The sequence below is a fragment of the Rhinoderma darwinii genome, chromosome 1 (genome assembly GCF_050947455.1).
Source record: "Rhinoderma darwinii isolate aRhiDar2 chromosome 1, aRhiDar2.hap1, whole genome shotgun sequence".
Lineage (NCBI taxonomy): Eukaryota > Metazoa > Chordata > Amphibia > Anura > Rhinodermatidae > Rhinoderma > Rhinoderma darwinii.
Window position 1 is genome coordinate 619,070,345 of NC_134687.1, and position 26,424 is coordinate 619,096,768.

Below are 26,424 nucleotides of genomic sequence, written 5' to 3' on the forward strand. Positions count from 1 at the left end.
GCTCGATATGTTCAGTATTTAATTGTGAAAAACACCAAAAATTTGCGAAAAATTGCAAAAATTAGCATTTTTCTCAATTTAAATGTATCTGCTTGTAAGACAGGCAGTTATACCACACAAAATTGTTGCTAATTAACATCACCCATATGTCTACTCTAGATTGGCATCGTTTTTTGAACATCCTTTTATTTTTCTATGACCTCACAAGGCTTAGAACTTTAGCAGCAATTTCTCACATTTTCAAGAAAATTTCAAAAGGCTATTTTTACAGGGGCCAGTTCAGTTGTGAAGTGGTTTTGAGGGCCTTATATATTAGAAACCCCCAAAAAGTCACCCCATTTTAAAAACTTCAGCCCTCAAAGTATTCAAAACAGCATTTAGAAAATGTCTTAACCCTTTACGCATTTCACAGGAATTTTCACAGGAATTAAAGCAAAGTAGAGGTGAAATTTACAAATTTCATATTTTTCTGCAGAAATAAATTTTTTATACAATTTTTTTTATAACACAGAAGTTTTTACCAGAGAAATGCAACTCAATATTTGTTGCCCAGTTTCTGCAGTTTTAGGAAATATCCCACATGTGGCCGTAGCATGCTACTGGAATGAAGCACCGGCCTCAGAAGCAAAGGAGCACCTAGTGGATTTTGGGGCCTTATTTTTGTTAGAATATATTTTAGGCACCATGTCAGGTTTGAAGGGCTCTTGCAGTGACAAAACAGTAAAAATCCCCCAAAAGTGACTGGGAAACTTGACACCTCAAGGAAATTATCTAGGGGTGTAGTGAGCATTTTGACCGCACAGGTTTTTTACAGAAATTATTGGAAGTAGGCCGTGAAAATTAAAATCAACATTTCTTCAAAGAAAATGTAGGTTTGGCGATTTTTTTTCTCATTTCCAGAAGGACTAAAGGAGAAAAAGCACCGCAAAACTTGTAAAGCAATTTCTCCGGAGTAAAACAATACCTCACATGTGGTAATAAATGGTTGTTTGGAGACACGGCGTGGCTGAGAAGGGAAACAGCGCTATTTGGCTTTTGGAGTTCACATTTAGCAGGAATGGTTTGCGGAGGCCATGTCACATTTACAAAGCCCCTGAGGTGACAAAACAGTGGAAACCCCCAACAAGTGACCCCATTTTGGAAACTATACCCCTTGAGGAAATTATCTAGGGGTATAGTCAGCATTTTGACCCCACAGGTTTTTTGCAGAAATTTTTGCAAGTAGGCTGTGAAAATGAAATCCTACATTTTTTCAAATAAAATGTAGGTTTAGCTAATTTTGTTTCATTTCCACAAGGACTAAAGGAGAAAAAGCACCATAAAATTTGTAAAGAAATTTCTCCCGAGTAAAACAATATTCCACATGTGGTAATAAACGGCTGTTTGGACACACGGCGAGGCTGAGAAGGGAAAGAGCGCCATTTGGCTTTTGGAACTCAAATTTAGCAGGAATGGTTTGCGGAGGCCATGTCACATTTACAAAGCCCCTGAGGGGATAAAACAGTGGAAACCCCCCACAAGTGAGCCCATTTTGGAAACTAAACCCATTGAGGAAATTATCTAGGGGTATAGTGAGCGATTTGACCCCACAGTTTTTTTGCAGAAATTATTGGAAGTAGGCCCTGAAAATAATAATCTACATTTTTTCAAAAAAAATCTAGGTTTAGCTAATTTTTTCTCATTTCCAGAAGGACTGAAGGAGAAAAAACACCACAAAATTTGTAAAGCAATTTCTCCCGAGTAAAACAATGCCCCACATGTGGTAATAAACGGCTGTTTGGACACACGGCAGGGCTTAGAAGGGAAAGAGCACTATTTGGCTTTTTGAGATCACATTTAGCAGGAATGATTTGCGGAGGCCAGGTCACATTTGCAAAGCCCCTGAGGGGACAAAACAATGAAAACGCCCAAAAAGGGACTCCATTTAGGAAACTACACCTCTTGAGGAATTCATCTCAACCAAGAACCAAGCTCAGCACATAAATACAACATCAGAACCAAGCTCAGTACATATATAGATCACCAGAGCCAACCTCAGTACATATATACAGTACTAGGACAAAGCTCAGTAAATAAATACAACACCAGAACAAGGCTCAGCACATAAATATAACACCAGAACCAAGCTCAGTACATATATACATCACCAGAACCCACCTCAGAACATATATACAGTACTAGAACAAAGCTCACTTCATATATACAACACCAGAACCGAGCTCAGTACATAAAGACAGTACCAGAACCAAGTACAGTACATAACTACAGCCCCAGAACAAAGCCCATACATATATACAGCACCAGAACAAAGCTCAGTACATAAATACAGCCCCAGAACCAAGCTTAGTACATAAATACAGCACCAGCACAAAAACAGCTATACTTAGTGCAACCCCTGCTGTATAGGTTTGTATGGATAAAACTACAGCTCCCAGCTTGGCCCGAACAATGATAAGGATATGTTGGGAGTTGCTGTTTCCCCCCAAAAAATATCATACTACCCATCATCTCGATGCAGATCATACAGTGACTACAGTACTGATTAAAGGCAGAATAAACATTTACATTAAGTGACTTACCGGTGACTTAATTTCAGATTCTAGTTATTATTTTTCTCTTTTCTTCTCCATCTGGTCCAGACCTCTATGACTTCTTCTGGCCACGACCCATTTCTGCAGTTTTTCGCTCAGATGTCTTGGGTTTCTCACTTTTCAAACATTTCTGCATCTATAAACAAAGATAAAGTCCCTATACAGTGAAGGAAATAAGTATTTGATCCCTTGCTGATTTTGTAAGTTTGCCCACTGTCAAAGACATGAACAGTCTAGAATTTTTAGGCTAGGTTAATTTTACCAGTGAGAGATAGATTATATATAAAAAAAAAAATAAAAAAAATGAAAATCACATAGTCAAAATTATATATATTTATTTGCATTGTGCAAAGAGAAATAAGTATTTGATCCCTTTGGCAAACAAGACTTAATACTTGGTGGCAAAACCCTTGTTAGCAAGCACAGCAGTCAGACGTTTTTTGTAGTTGATGATGAGGTTTGCACACATGTTAGATGGAATTTTGGCCCACTCCTCTTTGCAGATCATCTGTAAATCATTAAAGGGGTTGTCCAGGAAAAAAAATAAATCTAAAAAATGTCCCCCAGCCTTGATTTGCCTTCCCTAATACCCCCTATTAAACTTCTAACCAGTTTCTGTTTGATTTCCATCGTCACTGCTGCTTTTTCTGTTTGTTTACATCCCTTGCTGTTTGCTTACATCCCTTACTGGCTGTTTCCTGTCTTGTAACCCACTATACCCATGATCCCCGGCTGCATCTGAGGAGACAGTTGCATCCTCCCCCTTCCTCCAAAGCACCTCAGCTATCTGCATACTGCCACGCCCCTCTATGGTCACATGGTCCTTCCCTGCTCTAATTACAAATAACAGGCAGACGGCTCCCTCCCTGCACACTGTCTGAGGCCGGATTACACGAGCGTGTGCCTTTTGCTTGCGCAAAAAAACGCGTTGTTTTGTGCGCGTAAAAGGTACATAACAGCTCCGTGTGTCAGCAGCGTATGATGCGTGGCTGTGTGATTTTCGCGCAGCCGCCATCATTATGGCACTCCGTTTGTATGTTTGTAAACAGAAAAGCACGTGGTGCTTTTCTGTTTTCATTCATACTTTTTACTGCTGTTGCGCGAATCACGCGCGTACCACGGAAGTGCTTTCGTGTGCTGCGCGTGATTTTCACGCACCCATTGACTTCAATGGGTGCGTGATGCGCGAACAACACACAAATATCGGACATGTCGTGACTTTTACGCAGCGGACACACGCTGCCTGAAACTCACAGACAATCTGCACGGCCCCATAGACTAATATAGGTCTGTGCGAGGCGCGTGAAAATCACGCGCGTTGCACGGACGTATTACACGTTCGTCTAAATAAGCCCTTACACAGTAATAATCATCATTATCCTTTGTGCCTCCATCTATCCCTGATCTAATTACAGGCACCCGTCTCCCTCCCCCGCCCCTTCCACAGCCTGATAAATGTCAGGGTATGTTCACAGGCAAAGACGTCTCAAAATACGGAGCCGTTTTCAAGAGAAAACAGCTCCTGATTTTCAGACGTTTTTTGTGCAATTCGCGATTTTCGCTGCGTTTTTTACGCCCGTTTTTGGAGCTTTTTTCACTACAGTCTATGGAAAATGGCTCCAAAAACGTCTCAAGAGGTTTCCTGCACTTTTTTTCGCGGTCGTTTTTTTATGCGTAAAAAAAGACATAAAAAAACGCTCCTTCGGAACAGAACTCAGTTTTCCCATTGAAATCAATGGGCAGATGTTTGGAGGCGTTCTGCTTCGGATTTTTAGGTCGTTTTTCCTGAGTTTACGGCCCGAAAAACGGACGAAAATAGGCCGTGTGAACATGCCCTAAGTCTGCCCACTCCACCTAAGTCAGACATCTTGGTACACACAATCCAGTCAGCACATTTACCTCACCTGCTGCTGGATCTGTTCCAATAGATCCTGTATTAGGCCCTGTTCACACTGAGTTTTTTTGCTGGCAGAAAATTCTGCATCAAGATTCTGTCTTGAATTTGAAGGCAGATTTTGACCTGCCTGCACGCCGTTTGCCACGTTTTTTGCCCACGGCCATTGAGGGAAAAAGAAGCGACATGCCCTATCTTCGGGCGTTTACTCCTCTGACCTCCCTCTGACTTCTATGGGAGGCAGAGAAAGCGTTTTTCGCAGCGTTTTTGCAATCGTGGCAAACGGCGTGTAGGCAGATCAAAATCTGCCTGAAAATTCAAGCGAAATATTGAGGCAGAATTTTCTGCCTGCAAATAACTGTGTGAACAGGGCCTTACAGTGAAGCAAACACCAAACACTACTCCAAACAATGGTAAAACGTTTCTTTTTTTTTACATAATTTACTATAAATGTATGTAAGGCCCCATACACACTAACGTGCTTTTGTGGGCGTAATTCCCCCGAAAATCCACGAGAGAATTGCGGCCCCATTCACTTCTATGGGCCCATGCAAAAGACCGTGGTTTCCAAGGTCCGTGTATGGCCCAGAACCCTGCGGTCCAGGCTCATAGAAAATAATGGACGTGGCCATGTGCACGGCCCGCGATTTGCGGGTGGCTCGCGGGTGACACTCCGGGGCAGGCCGACCCTGAAGATCACGGCCGTGCACATGGCTACGGTCGTGTGCATGAGGCCTTAGTGTGTCTCACTATTTACATATATTTTTATATATAAAATCTTGTGTATGTGTGTGTATATATATATATATATATATATATATATATATATATATATAAAATGTGTGTGTGTGTGTGTGTGTGTGTATATATATATATATATATATATATATATATATATATACACACATACATATATATGAACACATACAAATTATATATAAATATATATATATATATATATATATATATATATATATAGACGCATATACATACACACAAACAAAATTATAGATATATGTATATATACACATATATACACACACAGTGCGGGAACTACAAGTGTGAAGAAGGATGAGAAGGTGTGGACGACGAGATTGTCAGAGGAGGGGGCGTGTTCTGTGATTGATGACGCTCCGTGTCTTTGCTAAGACAGCACTTTCGACTGTGTAAAGACACGGCGCGTCATCAACTACCTTTAGGCTCTATTCACACGAGAGGGTCTGAGTGTCGGCCTATAAAAAACGGCGGTTTTGGTCCGTTTTCTCGGCCGTTTTGCATCTGTTCCGTTCCGGGCCATGCTTCTGTTTTTAACTCGTTTTGCACCCGTTTTTTTCCTTGTCCGTTTTAAAAATGGATGAATTTCATTTGTCAATTTTCTGCCACACACTGCCCTCTGTAGATAATGCCACACACTACCTTCTATAGATACTGCCACAGCCCCCCCTGTAGGTAATGCCACACAGCCCCCTGTAGGTAATGCCACACAGCCCCCCTGTAGGTAATGCCACACAGCCCCCCTGTAGGTAATGCCACACAGCCCCCCTGTAGGCAATGCCACACATCCCCCTTGTAGGCAGTACCACACAGCCCCCTGTAAGTAATGCCACACAGCCCCCTGTAAGTAATGCCACACAGCCCCCCTGTAGGTAATGCCACACAGCCCCCCTGTAGGTAATGCCACACAGCCCCCCTGTAGGTAATGCCACACAGCCCCCCTGTAGGTAATGCCACATAGCCCCCCTGTAGGTAATGCCACACAGCCCCCCTGTAGGCAATGCCACACATCCCACTTGTAGGCAGTGCCACACAGCCCCCTGTAAGTAATGCCACACAGCCCCCTGTAAGTAATGCCACACAGCCCCCTGTAAGTAATGCCACATAGCCCCCCCTGTAGGTAATGCCACATAGCCCCCCCTGTAGGTAATGCCACATAGCCCCCCTGTAGGTAATGCCACATAGCCCCCCCTGTAGGTAATGCCACATAGCCCCCCTTGTAGGTAGTGCCACCCCCCTACTTTCCTGTAGGGGACGGCTCTGGAGAAATCCCTCACTTCACTGTCCATATATGAACAGTGAAGTGAGGTACTTCTCCTGGAACGGAATCCCCGGCCACATCGGCGGGGATTCCGCTTCAGAAGTCCCTGACGTCACTGTCCATATATGGACACAGTGAAGTCAGTGACTTCTCCTGGAGCGGAATCCCCGGCCACATCGGCGGGGATTCCGCTTCAGAAGTCCCTGACGTCACTGTCCATATATGGACACAGTGAAGTCAGTGACTTTTCCTGGAGCGGAATCCCCGGACAATTCGCCGGTGATTCCGCTTCAGAAGTCACTGTGCCCATATATGGACACAGTGAACTCCGTGACTTCTCCTGGAACGGAATCCCCGGCCACATCGGCGGGGATTCCGCTTCAGAAGTCCCTGACGTCACTGTCCATATATGGACACAGTGAAGTCAGTGACTTCTCCTGGAGCGCAATCCCCGGCCACAACGGCGGGGATTCCGCTTCAGAAGTCCCTGACGTCACTGTCCATATATGGACACAGTGAAGTCAGTGACTTTTCCTGGAGCGGAATCCCCGGCCAATTCGCCGGTGATTCCGCTTCAGAAGTCACTGTGTCCATATATGGACACAGTGAACTCCGTGACTTCTCCTGGAGCGGAATCCCCGGCCACATCGGCGGGGATTCCGCTTCATTAGTCCCTGACGTCAGTGTCCATATATGGACACAGTGAAGTCTGTGACTTCTCCTGGAGCGGAATCCCCAATCCCGGGCTTGGGGATTCCGCTCCTACAGTGAGCAAATTAACACCCTCCTCCTCCTCCTCACATGCGCTTCGGACTGTGAGGAGGAGAAGGAGAGAGCGAGCTACGGCAGACACGGCCGTCACAGTGCACACCGACACCATATATTATAACTTGCGCATGCGCAATGAAACACTGCTGCTGAAGACGCAGCCATATCATTTAACAGAGCATGCGTGGTAGTGTTAACCACTCATGCTCTAAGCAGATGGGGAAAACACGTGGTACAGTTACGTCATTTATGACGTAACCGTACAATGTGAAAACCGGAAACTGCAAACCGGAAGTTAGGCGCAAATGGACGGGTATGCACAGGAAGTGCAAATTTTACATGGACAAGCGGTCACGTGACGGAAGAGGGGATACGACGATACGTCCAGCAAATCAAACGTAAGTACATTACAAAGTTAAATGTTTTTTATTGTTTCGTTTAATTAAAAGTAATTTTTTACTTCCGGAAAACCCCTTTAAGATTTCGAGGCTGTCGCTTGGCAACTCGGATCTTCATCTCCCTCCATAAGTTTTCGATGGGATTAAGGTCTGGAGACTGGCTAGGCCACTCCATGACCTTAATGTGCTTCTTTTTGAGCCACTCCTTTGTTGCCTTGGCTGTATGTTTCGGGTCATTGTCGTGCTGGAAGACCCAGCCACGAGCCATTTTTAATGTCCTGGTGGAGGGAAGGAGGTTGTCACTCAGGATTTGACGGTACATGGCTCCATCTATTCTCCCATTGATGCGGTGAAGTAGTCCTGTGCCCTTAGCAGAGAAACACCCCCAAAACATAATGTTTCCACCTCCATGCTTGACAGTGGGGACGGTGTTCTTTGGGTCATAGGCAGCATTTCTCTTCCTCCAAACACGGCGAGTTGAGTTAATGCCAAAGAGCTACATTTTAGTCTCATCTGACCACAGCACCTTCTCCCAATCACTCTCAGAATCATCCAGATGTTCATTTGCAAACTTCAGACGGGCCTGTACATGTGCCTTCTTGACCAGGGGGACCTTGCGGGCACTGCAGGATTTTAATCCATTAGGGCGTAATGTGTTACCAATGGTTTTCTTGGTGACTGTGGTCCCAGCTGCCTTGAGATCATTAACAAGTTCCCCCCGTGTAGTTTTGAGCTGAGCTCTCACCTTCCTCAGGATCAAGGATACCCCACGAGGTGAGATTTTGCATGGAGCACCAGATCGATGTCGATTGACAGTCATTTCGTATGTCTTCCATTTTCTTACTATTGCACCAACAGTTGTCTCCTTCTCACCCAGCGTCTTACTTATGGTTTTGTAGCCCATTCCAGCCTTGTGCAGGTCTATGATCTTGTCCCTGACATCCTTAGAAAGCTCTTTGGTCTTGCCCATGTTGTAGAGGTTAGAGTCAGACTGATTAATTGAGTCTGTGGACAGGAGTCTTTTATACAGGTGACCATGTAAGACAGCTGTCTTTAATGCAGGCACCAAGTTGATTTGGAGCGTGTAACTGGTCTGGAGGAGGCTGAACTCTTAATGGTTGGTAGGGGATCAAATACTTATTTCCCACAAACACACATAGTGCTCCCTGTAGATAGTGCCTCCATAGAGCCCCCTGTAGATAGTGCCCCTATTGAGCCCCCTGTAGATAGTGCCCAATATAGCCCCCCTGTTGATAGTGCTCTACATGTAGCCCCCTGAAGATAGCGCTCTACATATAGCTCCCCCTGTATATACTGCCCTACATATAGTCCCCCTGTAGATTGTGTCCCACATAAAGCCTCCCCTGTAGATTGTGCCCCACATATAGCCCCCAATGCAGGCCTGCTCTCTTCTGAGCAGGTCTGCTGGGGCTGAGCGACCCCATTGTGCCGCTTGCATCATTGAAAGGCGCAGATTGGCAGGGTAGAATGACATGCCCCGTCAATCAGCGCCCTTCAACAATGAAAGCTGTGTGATGTCATCACACCACTACCACTACCATCCTTGATTGACGGGGCAGAATGACTTCCCCCGCCAATCAGCGCCTTTCCACAAGTTGAGCTAATTGTTGCAGGTTTTGAAGACTGTATGCATAAAGACTGTATGCATAAAGCAACATCTAACCCATGAGTCTCCCCCCATCAAATAATAACAACCGACACTTAATTCTCTTTTAAAGTGGGGTTGACCCGGGGGTCGGCCACAGCTTTATTAATACAATAAAAATGTAAATAACATATTTACAAAATATATTCACACTAAATGACCTTAACATAGGTCAATGAACAACCTGTATGCCTGCCTAACCAAGGACATGTAGGTAAATCCCCTTCTACTACCGCCACCAGGTGACCATGTATTCCTCAACTACATGCCTCACCGACCCTCCACAAAAACTCCAGGCAGCTGGCCCCCTCCTGCTCCACCTGCGGGCAAAGAGAGCGAAAAACCTGCCAATGAAAACGAGATAAAGCATCAGCAACAACATTGTGAACACCTGGGATATGACGACCACGAAAACGGATGTTACACTGCAAGCAACGTAACACCAAATGACGGAGCAAAGCCAAAACCGGACCTGAGGAAGAAGTAAGGCGGTTAATAACAAACACAACACTCATATTATCTGACCAAAACACCACAGACCTATTGGAAAGGCGTGCCCCCCACAACTCCACAGCGACAACTATGGGAAAAAGTTCCAACAACGTCAAATTGGCACACCACCCCCTGTCCCTCCAGGCATCGGGCCAAGCTTCAGCGCACCAGGCCGAACCCAGCAACGCCCCAAACCCCGCCGCACCAGCCGCATCCGTAAACAATTCCAAGTCCTTGCTGGAAATGGAAGGTGCCCTCCAACACGTACGCCCATTATAGTCCTCCAAGAAAATGCGCTAGAAGCGCAAATCCGCCTTAACAGAACTCGAAATCCGAACATGATGAGAAGGCACCGAGACGCCCACTGTAGCTAAGGACAACCTCCTTGCAAACACTCGCCCCATAGGCATAATACGACCAGCAAAGACCAACAAACCCAACAACAATTGAATTTGATGCAACTCCAACTTACGCGCAGCCAAAGCCATGTCCAATGCAGTCCGCAATTTCAACACCTACTCCGCCGCGAGGACTACTTCGATGACAGCGTTTTTATTTTCAATAAAATGGTTGTGTGTGTGGGGGGATTAATTTCAATGATAGACAGCATCCATTACTAAGGCAGGACTTATTGTTAGCTGGTGAAGAGGCTAACACTAAACTCCTCCATTACCCCGTTACCCACCACCAACAGGGGTGTCGGGAAGAGCCGGGTACAATCCAGTACCCAACCATCTGAAGTAATGGTCGGGCCGCAGGCTGGTACTTTTAGCCTAGGAACGCCCAAATTCAATGGGCCTTCCCACGCTGGTAATGGTAGCCTGCGGCTGCTTTATTGTATCTGGCTGGTTATGAAAAATGAGGGGACACCATGTTGTTTTTTTACATTTTTAAAAAAAATGACATGGGGTCCCCCCCATTTTTCATAAGCAGCCAGATACAATAAAGCAACCGCAGGCTACCATTACTAGCGTGGGAAGGCCCATTGTTTTTGGGCATTCCCAGCCTAATAATACCAGTCTGCGGCCGCCCCAGTGCCCGACCATCACTTCAGATGGTCAAGTACTGGATTGTACACACAGAGTTTTTTTGCAGGCAGAAAATTCTGCCTCAAAACTCTTTCAGGAATTTTGAGGCAGATTTTGACCTGCCTGCACTCTTACCTGCATTTTGTTTTCCCGAACATGGCCATTGAGTGCCATGGGCAAAAAACGCAGCGAAAACCACTTTCTCTGCCGAAAGTGGTCAGAGACGGAAACGCCTGAAGAAAGGGCATGACGCTTATTTTTCCCGCACGTGGGAAAAAAAAGCCTCTGCCTCCCATTGATTTCAGGAATTTTGAGGCAGATTTTGAATTGACAGTATTATTTGACTTTTGATTTTGCATATTTTTTAAGCCGGTGAAGCTAATGCAAAAGACGCAGGCAAAAAAGCACTCCAAACGAGCGCTGCAAGTATTTTCTGCCTCCTATTAATTTCAATTGGAGGTCAGAGGTGGAAACCACTTGAAGACCATCAGCCCCCACCCCCCAGTAAAATAACGATCAGCCCGCCACTCAGGGCCGCCATCAGGGGGGTACTGGGGGTACTGCAGTGAGGGGCCCGGGCATAAATTTAAAAAAAAGGGGCCCGCACTCTGCCCCTGGAATTAATATACTCACGGCAGTGTGGCTCTTACGATTTCATTACGGTGAAAGGAACAGGTCCCATCATGAAGCCGGGGCCCGTTCATTACATCAGAATAACCGTAAGGGCCCGCTGGAGAGTGAGATGTGCCCGCCCCTCCTCCTCCACAACAGCGTGACAGCGTGTGGGGAGGAGACAAGGGGTGGAGACATCACAGCAGCGGGAGTTATGAGCTCAGCCTCGGAGGATACGTCCAGCAGCAGCAGCAGTCGTCGTCTTCTTCTTCAGACACAGTGAGTACTAAGTTATGTCTGTCTCTGGCTGCTGCTGCCCGGAGCCTCCTGAAAAAATCTCCTCCTGCCCCCATAGAAAGTAAATATCTTACCCCCCTCTGTATTATGTTAACACTGCAGCATAGGATTGTATCAGCTCTACAGCTCTTATCTCCCGTCCTGTGTAACATGTGACAATAAACCTGTCTTCTCCCTCTGTTTACACATGACCTGCCTAGGTAGAGTCGTGTGTTAACCTTAAACCATACTATCCCCCATCCCCATTTAGTAACGACACATGACACCGAGGTTGGATGTGAAATGGCCACAGCAGCCGTTTATTAATTTCACAGTTTTATAAAAACAATTTAAATCCGAAACATTCGGATAACTAGTTAGGAATCCACCAGAGAATTCCTCCTAATAATTCACATGACCCAACATGGGTCATAACATTAACCCGAGCAGAGGAAGTCCTTGAAGCCCCCTCAGATAGTCCTTTTTAAAGAACACACCGAATTAGCCATCTGCAAACCACCAATTACCTCCAGCCGTAAACCAGCTCGGAAGCACCGTTCACCTCTGCAGATGGCTCCAACCACTAGAAGTCCACTTCAAGGGGATAACACCCGATGAAGCCCTCAAGTGATATACCGACCACTAGAAGTCCACTTCAAGGGGATAACACCCGATGAAGCCCTCAAGTGATATACCGACCACTAGAAGTCCACTTCAAAGGGATAACACCCGATGAAGCCTTCAAGTGATATACCTTCTACCAGAAGACCACTTCAAAGGGATACCACCCGATGAAGTCTTCAACCATGTACCTTTTTTGGGGGACGCATACCCCCGATGCGACCCCCCACCATTTTGTACTGACTGGCCTCAAGGACTCCCCCCGCCAGCTGCCATGACAACAGAACCTACTCCGGAAAAAAGAAAAACATGTTAAATAAGCACACAAAATAAAAACACAACGCTCATAGCCAGACGTACATAAGACCTAAAGAGTAACAAAACAAGGGTGGGAGGGTGGGAGCTTTGCTTACTGTGTGTTACTCCTCCCGCTGCTTCCGGCTCAATGCCGAGAAACAGCGGGAAGCGCAGTAACGGCCCCCCCGCCCCCCTTAACTCCTCCCCGTCCCTCCTTCAGCTCCTTCAACTTTCCCTGACCTCGTAACATTAACCCTTTCCCTACCAGGACGGTCATGTCGGCTTCCCTTAAGCCTGCAGCTGCGTCCAGCCTCTTCTTGACCTGCCTAGGTAGAGTCGTGTGTTAACCTTAAACCATACTATCCCCCATCCCCATTTAGTAACGACACATGACACCGAGGTTGGATGTGAAATGGCCACAGCAGCCGTTTATTAATTTCACAGTTTTATAAAAACAATTTAAATCCGAAACATTCGGATAACTAGTTAGGAATCCACCAGAGAATTCCTCCTAATAATTCACATGACCCAACATGGGTCATAACATTAACCCGAGCAGAGGAAGTCCTTGAAGCCCCCTCAGATAGTCCTTTTTAAAGAACACACCGAATTAGCCATCTGCAAACCACCAATTACCTCCAGCCGTAAACCAGCTCGGAAGCACCGTTCACCTCTGCAGATGGCTCCAACCACTAGAAGTCCACTTCAAGGGGATAACACCCGATGAAGCCCTCAAGTGATATACCGACCACTAGAAGTCCACTTCAAGGGGATAACACCCGATGAAGCCCTCAAGTGATATACCGACCACTAGAAGTCCACTTCAAAGGGATAACACCCGATGAAGCCTTCAAGTGATATACCTTCTACCAGAAGACCACTTCAAAGGGATACCACCCGATGAAGTCTTCAACCATGTACCTTTTTTGGGGGACGCATACCCCCGATGCGACCCCCCACCATTTTGTACTGACTGGCCTCAAGGACTCCCCCCGCCACAGCGAAACAGGCCTTGACCACCTTAAGCCTGTGAGTTCCTCCACACCACCACCGCCCTTTCTATTCCTTCTGCTATCGCCAAGCTCCAAAGATCAATGCCAACCTCGGTCAGATGAACCCCGTCACTCCTCCAGAAATTCCCCACTCCTGACTCCAAATCCCTATGCCTCACGCAAATGCCCCCGTTTTTTGCCACAAAACGGGACACCGCCCGATTAACTTTAATGCGAGCCTTATTGACTCTCTCCACAGATCTAGCTAACCGCCAATGCTTTCTTGGGACTATGTCCGACCACACTATCACCAACTTGGGATAAGATACCCACAAACACAACATATCATGTTTGATATCCCGCACCAACTCACGAAAGGGGCGGACTCCTAAGTCATTCCCACCCACGTGCAACACTAAGACCTCCGGAACCCTATCAAGCCGAGCATATGTCTGGAATTCCGCCAACACCCTGCTCTACGACATACCTCTAAAACCCAGCCAATGCACAACCGCATCCTGTCGCGGAATGCGCAACTGGCGACCATTCGGGCGGACGTCCGCCCTCAAAGCCCCCCAGTGCACGTAAGAATGACCCATCAACCACACCAAACACGGAGGCGAATCTGAAACGGAAAAACAATTAGGCACCACCATATAACATTTGTAAAGCGTTAACAGCAAAATTCATAACATATGGGGGCGGACATAGGACTTAAACCTGTTGGACTCCCAACGACCAATACGCCTCACCCCCTCATCATCCAACCCCCAGCGCCCCGCTTCTGTTGCTGCGCCAATCCTGAAGGAATGAGATGAATATGAGCCTGCCGCGACACCAACCGCCGTCAAACATTTTTTAAATACAGCTCCAAACTGAAACCTGGACAAAAACGACCCGTCCACATGACGTAACAAAGGCAAATCTGGAGACCCCCTGTTTGGCGTAAAACCCCGCATGCACTCTACTGGGCACATAACCGACCCCGGGGCGCAACCCCTTCAAAGCCTGCGATACCAGAAATTCCTTCGATACATCCTGAAAGCCCCGCAACTTAAACCCAAACGCCACCGCAGATATGAACCGGTTCACCTTCGCCACTGAAAACCCCGCCTCCCAGGCGTCCCCTAACCAGTACAAAAGTGCCACCAACCTGTCTCTATCCGTATTGACGTCACCCAACTCTCTTACCCACTCCTCCCACTGCCTCCAACAAGCAGCATAAGCACTCCACGTCGTGCGCGCCAAAGACCTTTGTACCAATTGTTCTACGGGACCGAGACCAGATCCCAAAGATGCTGCGGACAAGCCAAACCGAGACGTTCCGCTCCCGGTGCCAATTGCCGAAACCGGTCCCACTGCGAGCGAGAAAGAGCATCAGCGATACAATTCCGTACACCCGGGACATGCACCGCCACCACCCACGCGTTCAACGACAAACATACCAACACTAAATGTCGCAACAATTGAACTACCGGAGGAAAGGACGCCGTGATGTTATTAATGGCAAGCACCACCCCCATGTTGTCGCAGTAAAAAACGGACCTTCTCATCCCTGAGCCAGTCCCCCCAAATGGTAGCCGCCACCACGATGGGAAACAGCTCGAGCAGGGCCAGATTCCGCGTGAGTCCACTGGACACCCAGCTAGCCGGCCATTGACCTGCGCACCACGGACCTCCCCCGTAAGCTCCAAAACCACCCGCCCCAGCCGCATCCGTGAAAATATTCAAAACACTCGTATCCTGCGCTGGGGCCATCCATAGCGAGCGACCATTGAACTGGCCCAAGAAGTCATTCCAAAACTGAAGATCAGCACGGTACTCCTCCTTGAGCCGCACAAAATGATGCGGCGCACGCACTCCCACCGTTGCCGCCGCCAACCTCCTACCAAACACCCTCCCCATCGGCATAATCCGGCAAGCGAAATTCAACTTCCCCAGCAGCGACTGAAGCTCCCTCAGCGTCATTTTCTTCATTCTACAAGCCCGTTGAACCTCCAGCCTCAAAGCACCCAACTTATCCGCCGGGAGACGACACTCCATTGCCACCGAGTCTATTTCGATTCCCAAAAACAAATCGTCGCTACCGGGCCCTCCGTTTTTTCCGGCGCCAAAGGAATCCCAAAATCCCTCGCCACCTTCTGTAGAGCATGAAGCAAATTACCGCAAACCGGCGAACCCCCCGGGCCAACGCATAACAAATCATCTAAGTAATGGATCAACGAGTCGACCCCGGATACTCCCCTCTTTACCCACTCCACGAAGCTACTAAACGCCTCGAAGTATGCACAAGAAAGGGAACACCCCATCGGAAGGCACTGCTCCACGTAAAAGGCCCCATTCCAAAAACAACCCAACAGCCGTTGGCTTTCTGTATGGACCGGCAACAACCTGAACGCCGCCTCGATGTCAGTTTTTGCTAGCAGCGCCCCAGGACCCGCAGCCCGCACTAACCCCACCGCCTTATCGAATGAGGTATAAACTACGGAGCACAACTCGTGATCAATCCCGTCATTTACCGACGAACCTTTGGGATACGATAACTGTTGAATCAAACGAAACTTTCCGGGCTCGCGTTTAGGGACAATACCCAAAGGGGGACACAACTAAATCTTTCACCGGCGACTCCACAAATGGCCCCGACATGCGCCCCAACGAAACTTCTTTTAACAACTTTTCCGACACGACTTCCGCATGCAAGTAAGCCGATTTTAAATTTCTCCGCGTAACCGGAACCTCATAAGGAGGCGGAGGAATAACAAAACCAACACTAAACCCTTCATAAAGCAACCTAGCTGCCGCCCTATCCGGATACTCATTTAGATAAAGGGCCATCCTTTCCACCCTCACCGGCGACACCCCCTTGACCAGCCCCGTGCTGGCTCCCGGACCTCTTTTTTCGCAGACATTTTGCCGCCCCGTGTGATGCACCATTACACTCGGAGCACACGTGCTTGAACTTGCACGTGGCCCCAAACTTGCACTGGCCTTCATTGAATTGCCAGCAAAACCCCGCCTTTCCCCCGCCGCTTGGTCCACTCTGACTAGACTGGCCTCCCTGGCCACCGCTCCCGGGAAAGGGCTGCCTAACCGGAGCCGTAACCCGCAACCCGAGAGCAATATCCTTCTGGTCCCACCGAATCGCCGGCCGAACCGCCTTCCGCTGACGGAATTGCTCATCATATCGCAGCCACGCCTGACCCCCATACGCCCTATGAGCCTCCCCAATAGCATCAAAATAACAAAATAACGCCGAACAATTTTCCGGCGCCTTTTTCCCTATCACACTAGCCAATATGGCGAACGCCTGCGACCAATTAACGAACGTCTGCGGGATAAGCCTATACCGCCGCCGTTCCTCCTCGTCCTTTTTACTCTCATCCCGCTTGCTCTTATCCAAATTGAATTTAGCCAGCGGCAAGAGAGAAAAAATTTCAACGTATTCATCTTTCCCGATCCGATCACGCACCTCCTGCTTTAAATGCGCCCCCAACGGACCCTCAAAACAAACATACACCTCCCCCCGAGCACGATCGTCCATGCGCACTCGATCGCCGTCCTTCTGTGCCTCAGTCTGCACCGACACCGCGACCGCCTCTCTAACCGCCACCACAGGACGCGCCTGCAACGATCCCACGTCCCTGGGGCCTTCCCAAACTACCGCAGGGGACACTTCCGTTACTACCGGCGCCGCGGCCCTATCAAGGCGCCCCACCAGCTCCCGTAAGCAACCCACTAAATCTGCCAAACCCGCTCCGTCGCGTCCGCCCGCGCCACTACCGGCCCCCGATGCTATGCTAGCAGCCCCCCCGCCGACACCCGACATAAAAATCGCTGGATAAGACAATAATGGAGTTATACACTCACCGGGCTGCACAGGCGCTGTGTTCCCGTCAGCCGGACCATCCTGACCTCGACGATAGACGTCCAGTTCACCTTCCTCCAGTTCTTCTCTCGCCGACGACTGTCCCTCCCAACGACATCTTCGGAAAGGGGATGAGGACGCGCTGACCGATGGGCCGGCAACCTGCCGCCCGACCGCCGGGACCCAGACTTCCGACCGGACCTGTTGCCTCGACGTCGCTGCAGATCTAGTCGTCCGTCTAGACGATCCTGACGAAGCCTGCCCCCTGGCCGGAACATCACCATGCGGGGCGGCCGTACCTTGCTCTCGACATCTTCCATCTGATGGGGGAGGGGTGACAGGGAGCCCAGCCTGCGACTCCCTGCTTACCGCCGGACCCCGTCGCGGCCTGGGATTCCTGCCAGGACGCAGGGCCTGGGAAGGGGCGGTCCTCCCAGCTGCCTGGCCTGCAGCGTCCGGGATCGGGCTCCCTCTGCGACGCCGTGTCCGCGGGACTACCTCCGGACTAAGGCGCTCTGGAGGTCGGGACCGCCGAGAGGGACGGGTCGACACAGCCTGCATCGCCGTCACCCCTGCCACCGCTCTCTGCCTGCCCAGCGCAGGAGCGGTTGTTGCCCACTCCCCCCCCGCCGCCATAGCCATGCTCGTAGGGGGGCCGGGGGAGGGGAGCCTGTCCCTTACAACAGACCCCGAACGCCGTGCCCGACGTGGCGAAACGGCGTCCGGGATCCGCGTTAATGCAGCCACGGTCTCCTCCAGCCATCCGGGACCGTGGTGCACAGCAGCGGCGCGCAGCCGCTCTAAAATCAGGGCCTCTGCCATTGCTAAAAAACCGGGCAACGGGGAGCTTTGCTTACTGTGTGTTACTCCTCCCGCTGCTTCCGGCTCAATGCCGAGAAACAGCGGGAAGCGCAGTAACGGCCCCCCCGCCCCCCTTAACTCCTCCCCGTCCCTCCTTCAGCTCCTTCAACTTTCCCTGACCTCGTAACATTAACCCTTTCCCTACCAGGACGGTCATGTCGGCTTCCCTTAAGCCTGCAGCTGCGTCCAGCCTCTTCTGGACAGGTGATAAAGAGCCGTCCTGGAGCTGATAGTGATACAATCCTATGCTGCAGTGTAAACTAATACAGACGTGGGGAAGATTTTTGCTTTCTATGGGGAGGGGGTAGAGTTAGATGATAATGGGGGCAGGGAGATGATAATGGGGGCAGGGAGATGATAATGGGGTAGAGTTAGATGATAATGGGGGCAGGGAGATGATAATGGGGGCAGGGAGATGATAATGGGGCAGGGAGATGATAATGGGGGCAGGGAGATGATAATGGGGGCAGGGAGATGATAATGGGGGCAGGGAGATGATAATGGGGGCAGGGAGATGATAATTGGGCAGGGAGATGATAATGGGGGCAGGGAGATGATAATGGGGGCAGGGAGATGATAATGGGGCAGGGAGATGATAATGGGGGCAGGGAGATGATAATGGGGCAGGGAGATGGCATTGGGTAGGGAGGGAAATTATGCTTGAGTAGGAAGGAGATAATAATGGAGGGAGGATGGCACTTGAGTAGGGATGCACGATGCATCAAAACTTTGATACGGTTTCGATACCGTGCACCCCCAAACGGTTCGATACCGTTATTTCATGTATTTCGATACTAAGCTGTGCGGCCGCACAGCTCAATATTGTAATACATGAATGTATGAGAGCGGAGCTGCGGCTGTGTGATACAGTTACGGCCCCGCTCCGGAGTCCTGACATGTGCGCGCCGCCAGGATGATGCAATGCGGCCAGCGCTGTACTAATGAGTGGCGGCACTGAAAACAGAACATGGCGGGCGCACTATAAAACACCCCCATGTTCTGTCTTCAGTGCCTGAACCGCCGCTCATTAGTGCAGCGCCGCCCGCATCACCTCGTGCTGACCGCGTGCGGGGCGGGGCAATGGTTGTATTACACAGCCACAGTCCCACTCTATAAAGGCAGAGATCAAAGAAACCTCTCATCTCCTCCGCTATTCCCCTGAATGCTGCGATCAAAGCTGACTGCAGCATTCAGGGGAAAATAAGAAGGGGGGATGCCCCTTGGATCGCGTCGCAGGAATCCCTGTGACGCGATTGAGGGACATACCATATATGGGCAGACAGCCAGGGTCCAATGAAGGACCCCAAGACTGTCCTACCATATTTCCTGTTAGGGCATACTCAGGTCTGTCCTAACAACTGCCTGTGTACTATCCGTATATAGATATATACCAGTACATTAAAGTTTACAAAATAAAGTAAAAACATAACGTAATGTTAAATAAAAAAAATATACACCTACACCATTTTTACAAAACACATTAAAATAAGTCTCAATACATAAAATATACACACATTCAGTATTGGCGCGGCCGTAATAACCTGCACAACAATTTTTTTGCGTCATTTATGATGTGTACGCTGTAAAAAAATAAAATAAAAACTTCTTTCACTTAATAATTATTACTGTTGGCAAAGTATCGCTTTGTTATCGAAATCGCAATACTACACAAAGCATCGGTACCGAAGTCCAAATTCTGGTATCGTGACATCCCTCCACTGGAGGAGGCATTATACAATGGGGGGGGGGGGTAATAATTGGGTGAAAAGTGATGATATCTGAAGGGATGGGAGAAATTATACATGGGGAGGGGTAGAGGAAGGAGAGAGTATACCTGGGCAGGGGGAGAAAGCTTATACCGGAGGCAAAGTTAGCAACAGTCCTGAATTTGCAGGGACTGTCCTGAATCTACAGATGCAGTCCCGGCAAATTACTGTCCCAGACGTGTCTCAGCCACTGCCATATTCAGAGCAGGAAAGTATCAGCTTCCTGCTCTGCCATTCACCCATCCAGGAGCGGAATCCCCGGCCAGAGAGTTGCCGACACTCTGGCTGGGGATTCCTCTCCTAGAGGTAGCCCCTGAGGTCACTGTCCATATATGGACAGTGAGGTCAGGGTCTCCTCCTGGACTGGAATCCCCTGTAGAGAGTGCCACACACTCCCCTGTAGTTAGCGCCAAACATACCCCCTGTAGATAGCGCCACACACACACTCCCCTGTAGATAGTGCCACACACCGCCCCCTGTAGATGGCACCACACAATCCCATGTAGATAGCGCCACACCCACCCTGTAGATAGCACCACACCCACCCCTGCAGATAGCACCACACACAGCCCCCTGTAGATAGCGCCACACACACCCGCCTGTACATAGCGCCACACACACCCCAGTACATAGTGCCACACACACCACTGTAGATAGTGCCACACACCCCCCTGTAGATAGTGCCACACACCTCCCCTGTAGATAGCGCCACACACAGCCCCCTGAAGATAGCGCCACACACAACGCCTGTAAATAGTGCTCCACAACCCCTGTAGATAGCGCCACACACACCCCCCTGTAGATAGTGCCACACACCCCCCCTGTAGATAGTACCACACACACCCCCCAGTAGATAGTGCCACACACACTGCCCTGTAGATAGTACCACACAACCCCCCCCCCTGTAGATAGTTCCACACACTGCCCCCTGTAGATAGCTCCAGACACAGCCCCCCTGTAGATAAAAGTCTAAATGCTAAACTCTGGCCACAGGTAGGGGTCAGGTGGAAAGGTGTCTGAATTACCTAACAGGTCTGGTCTAGGATCTGAATTTTTTTCTGGCTTGGTGTCTGAATTAATTTTGTTGTGTGGTTTTTACACAGATAACGTGTGTGCAGCGTGTGAAGAGAATGCAAAAGCATCATCCAGACATGCCCGTGGCGGTGGGAGATCTTAGGGACTACATTTTGGTGAGTGACTCTCCTGTGTATAGGGCTTCAGTGCAATGATTTTTGTTTATATTGCCCTCCTACACCCTGACAGATTCTACACACACACACACACACACACACCTCTTCCCTGTCACTCCACAGAGCCCCTGTTAGGTTGCGTCTCCCCCCTGGCTACCACTGCTACCTTCAGTTCTCCCAGCCCTGGCACTTAGTCTCTCCCCTTTGCCCTCCGACACCCACATCCTGTCTCTGCCCTGTCCGCCCCTTTACATTTCACCCCCCCTCCTAATAACGAGGGGGGGCGGGGGCCCAGACTCATTGGCAGTATGGGGCCCAGAAATTCCTGATGGCAGCCCTGCCGCCACTCACAGTAAAATGACCATCAGCCCGCCACTCACAGATGCCCCCTTTAGATTGTACCACACAGCCCCCTGTGGATATTGCCACACAGCCCCCTGTAGGTAGTGCCACACAGCCCCCTTGTAGGTAGCGCCACACAGCCCCCTCGTAGGTAGTGCCACACAGCCCCCTGTAGGTACTGCCACACAGCCCCTTGTAGGTAGTGCCACACAGCCCCTTTGTAGATAGTGCCACACACAGCCCCCTTGTAGATAGTGCTAGAAAGCCCCCTTGTAGATAGTGCCACAAAGCCCCCTTGTAGATAGCCCCCCTTCCTGTACATTGCACCACTGTAGCTCCCTGAAGGAGCGGAATCCCCCCATGTAATTAAGGGTGTGTTCACATCAGCGTCGGGCTTCGGTTCATGGGTTCCGTTTGACCTTTCCATCGGAGGAACCGATGAATGGAAAGTCAAACGGAAACCATAGCTTTCATTTGCATTACCATAGATAGATAGATAGATAAATAGATAGATAGATAGATAGATAGATAGATAGATAGATAGATACGACAAAAAAAAGCAGCACTCTGTAGATCAAGGGGAAAAAAAAAGGTGATTCCGCTCCTGGAAGGAGGACTTGAGGTCTCTGTCCAGTGACATCAGGGGCAACTCTTGAAACGGAATCCTCGTCCACAGCGTTGCCAGCGCGTAGACCGGTGATTTCACTCCAGGAGAATCGCCTGACATCTCTGTAAATTTATGGACAGTGATGCCAGGGGCTTCTCCTGGAGCCAAATCACCGGCCTCCACGCCGGCAATGCTGTGGACGAGAATTCCCTTTTTTTTTCCACTTGATCTACTGAGTGCTGCCTATTTTTTGTCGTATCTATCTATCTATCTATCTATCTATCTATCTATCTATCTATCTATCTATCTATCGATCTTTCTTTCCATGGTAATGCAAATGAAAGCTATGGTTTCCGTTTGACTTTCCGTTCATCGGTTCCTCCGATGGAAAGGTCAAACAGACCCCATGAACCGAAGCCCGACGCTGATGTGAACACACCCTTAATTACAGTCCAACAAAAAATTGGCGCACCATTGAGGGACTTGATAAAAAATACCTATCTGATGAGCACCTCACTTTCGATGAACTGGTACGCAACAAGAGACCTCCATACCTTCCTTGCATAAGGGCACCTGACTTTGTGAGTAATGTTTTCGAAGTAAAACCACAGATAACGCAGCGTTCTATCCTGACCTTTTCTGCCAAATGACGAAGTCAGGTCTGCTACATCTTCTCACATTGATTCCTTAATATTTATATTATTATCAGATTTCTTGTTGCATAATAAAGTGAATTGTGTATACATAATATAATAACTTATTGTTTTATGTACCGTCTAGAGCACACTGGAACAAACCTTTAACGCATGAAAGATCTAGGCCAACCTTTGCAGTAAAGTAAAATATTCATGCAGGTTCCTTGGGCTAAACTTATACCAAGAGCAGACAAAGGATGACGTTGCTCAGCTCTGGGTACACAGTGTTCTGTTCTGCATTCCTACATTATTTTCAGTCCATTGAACATGACCCACACTCAATATTTTTAATTTCTTAATTTATTTTTTATCTCTCTTTTTTCTTAGGTCACCGTTATATGGCCTTGCAAATAATCTTAATCTGTGATTTGTACGAACATGATACCAGTCAGAAAGGGCAAAGTTAAGATTGAAATGTACTTGAAAAATTGAAAACAAATATCGCTGAGTGAAATCTTATGGTGATGTAGAGGAGTTATTATTGCAAACGGAAAGGCTGATAGTAAAGGTTGATCTGTGGGGGCCTAAACTTAGCGGTCACTTTTAGGCCAGATTCACACGAACGAGTGCAATCTCGGACGTGAAAAACAGCTGTTTTCACGGATCCCCATAGGCTTGAGTCTATCAAGGGATCCGAGAAAACGGACGAAAGTAGGACATGTTCTATTTTTAAACAGACCCTTCACATGGTCTGTTAAAACAACGGCTGTGTGAACGGCCCCATTGAAATACATGCTTCCGTGTGACGGCTGTTGTTTTAACCGCCGTCACACGGACGTATACTACGGTCATCTGAATTCTGCCTTGTTTTAATGGACCGTGTGTAGGGTCCGTTGAAAAATAGAACATGTACTATTTTCAGCTGTTTTCACAGATTTCTCGATAGACTCAAGACTATGGGGATCTGTGAAAGCGGGTCCCGCATGAGTGCAACTTCGACGTGAAAAACTGCTGTTTTTCACCTCCGAGTTTGCACCCGTTCGTGTGAATATGGCCGAAAAGAGATATTTTTCAGCTAAATTGAGTTGATCTGTTCTATAAAGCAGAACGAGGTTTAGACCCCTAGAAAAACAAGCCAGTAGATACTCATGTGGAGGGTACTGCAAAAAGAGCGCCCTCTATGCTAATTGAGTGGGACCATATGTTCGCACTCAAAGTATTGCTCCAAAGCATCTAAAACAATAAAAGAAACAACTTTGCAAATAGTTGTAATTCAAAATCTACTACTGTTTTGTGTCTGTATCTCCTATGCAGACCTTTGTGTTTCCATGGTAACAGACTACAAATAAACCCTGCGTAGTCTGATCTTGCAATCATAATCTGTTTTATTTATACTACTTCTTGCTAAACAACTAAATGCATGTTTACTGTTCGCAAGAGCGGCATGCCAGAAGATACCTGTGAATACCCTGAGATTTTGGGGGTAAGGTTGGTGCCTCCACACTTTTTCCCTGAGCGTCACATACAATTTACCCTACAGTTATAGTGAAGTGCATTGTTTAGTTAATATTGGCTAAATAGTCATTATAGGTAAAATCAGGTATTTAGACACAGAACTGCAATGAGGTCGGTATACGAGGCACAGTAGACGGGCCCAGGTTACTGTCCAAAAGTCGTCTCACCCTCGACTGTCAGCTGCCACCCCTGCTGCCACCCACCTCCCAGGAGTCCCTGCATTGGGACCCATACGGTTACACTTATAATATTAAAAGGAATCCCATTTAATAGGCAAATACCTGGGGCCCGTAAATTTCACAGGCCCCAATTAAACTTCTGCCTCCTTCCCGGGACTTATCAAATATATGCTATGTGAGCAATATGGTTCCTACGATACCTAGAGTAAGAATTAACCAGGTTGCACACAATGCACCTATGGCACCCCCCCCCCCCCTTACCCAAGACTTTGGTCAAAATCGAGGCCCTAGGACTTCGGTACCTCTAGCTTACCCGGTGGTTGGTGCCCTGGATTAATTTTTAGTGTTCTTATATGGAATATATACTTCCAATTTCCTTCTACCCCTTTGCACAAGTGCAATACTTTATGATGGCCAGCTGCTAACCCCACACATATTTATAGGTAACAGATGACACTTCCTCACCATTGTACTCAAAGAAAGTGGGCAACAGATCTCAACATCTACAGCTTTTCTGGCACAGGACTCCTGCCTGCTCCGTCTGATCCTGCACTGTGAAGTGGTAACAAAAAAGTCTGTTTACTATATAATAGACTACCACTACATGCTAAACAGACTTGTTTTAGATTTTTCCCACTGAGGCAACAGAAAACATTTGTGTATGAATACTGACTCATAGCAACTAAATAAAGTTTAGACTAAAAAGCACCGGAAACAAGAGGAATAGTCGCTATAGGAGACGTGACCACTTAATCCAAGATACTATTTTCATACATGAGGTTCATTGTGTAAATAAATGGCCATGTCCATCTAGGTTCTGGCTCTATGACATCTACCCTGTGACCCGAGACCCATGCATTTCTCCTCATTCTACATAAAGAGGCCGTTGCAGGAGGCTCATCCAGTGACATCACTAAGGAACGACGAATGTGTATGACATCCTTATTCCTAACGCATAGTTAGTCTGTAGAATATTGTGGGAAAATATGCCATAGACATGAGATTTTATTTTCGGGGACCACTGATGATGTCATGGTCTAAGCCGTACTCTACAGTGTCTGGGCTTCGGGTTTTTACCTGCAAGAGCCTTTGTTCCTCTAGGAGTCTTGCCTGGACAGTGGAGCATGCACCGTTCATCTACCGCCTAGTCTGTCTTACATACAGTGCATGACATGCTCCATTGGGGCTCTACTTGAAGATGCAATGGATTAGCTGGGAAGAGAATCCTATTGGGTCTCAGTAATGGATTTAGAGACGACCAAGTTGATGGGTAAGAGCAGTGTCTTTGCCTAAACCTGTGTGATGATCCAAGTAGTCAGATAACTAACAAAGACCAGTCTATTTTTTTAAAGATAGAACATAGATAAGCTTTCCTTTACCGGGTGGAAATAATGAGATCTCTTCCCTAGCCTTGTAACTATGGTAAATACCAACAATCGAATATATATTGTGACAGTCTACTGTCCCCTGATGGCAGATGTTGCGGCAAACAATGAATCGGGCATTTTGGATTTTAACTTGCCTGATCCTTTGTTCTATGAGGAGATAATTTTCTTCTCCATTTGTCCCCTCTCCCCTGTCACGAACCCTGCAGAGGGTGGTGTGAATCCACTGTGTCACCAAGGGATTTGACATGGGGCTAAATCGGGGAGCAGAGTCTACGTGGACCCCAGGTATTTACCCCTTAACCTCTATGCAGGGATCTGGTTTGCTGGGGAACCCCAAGTCGACAACCCTAGAATAATCTTCCTTGACAACGGCCATTGTAAACAGGCACAGTACAAAATCAGCAGA

The 26,424-nt window shown here is 48.1% G+C and overlaps 1 long non-coding RNA gene across 1 annotated transcript; it reads left to right on the forward strand.

Moving 5' to 3' along the window:
- The first annotated feature begins 11,666 nt into the window (after nucleotides 1-11,666).
- Nucleotides 11,667-24,259, forward strand: LOC142747750 (uncharacterized). The gene is made up of 3 exons (XR_012882011.1): nucleotides 11,667-11,763; nucleotides 21,266-21,352; nucleotides 23,324-24,259. It is a non-coding gene; the product is annotated as an uncharacterized LOC142747750 (long non-coding RNA).
- Nucleotides 24,260-26,424: the final 2,165 nt, after the last annotated feature.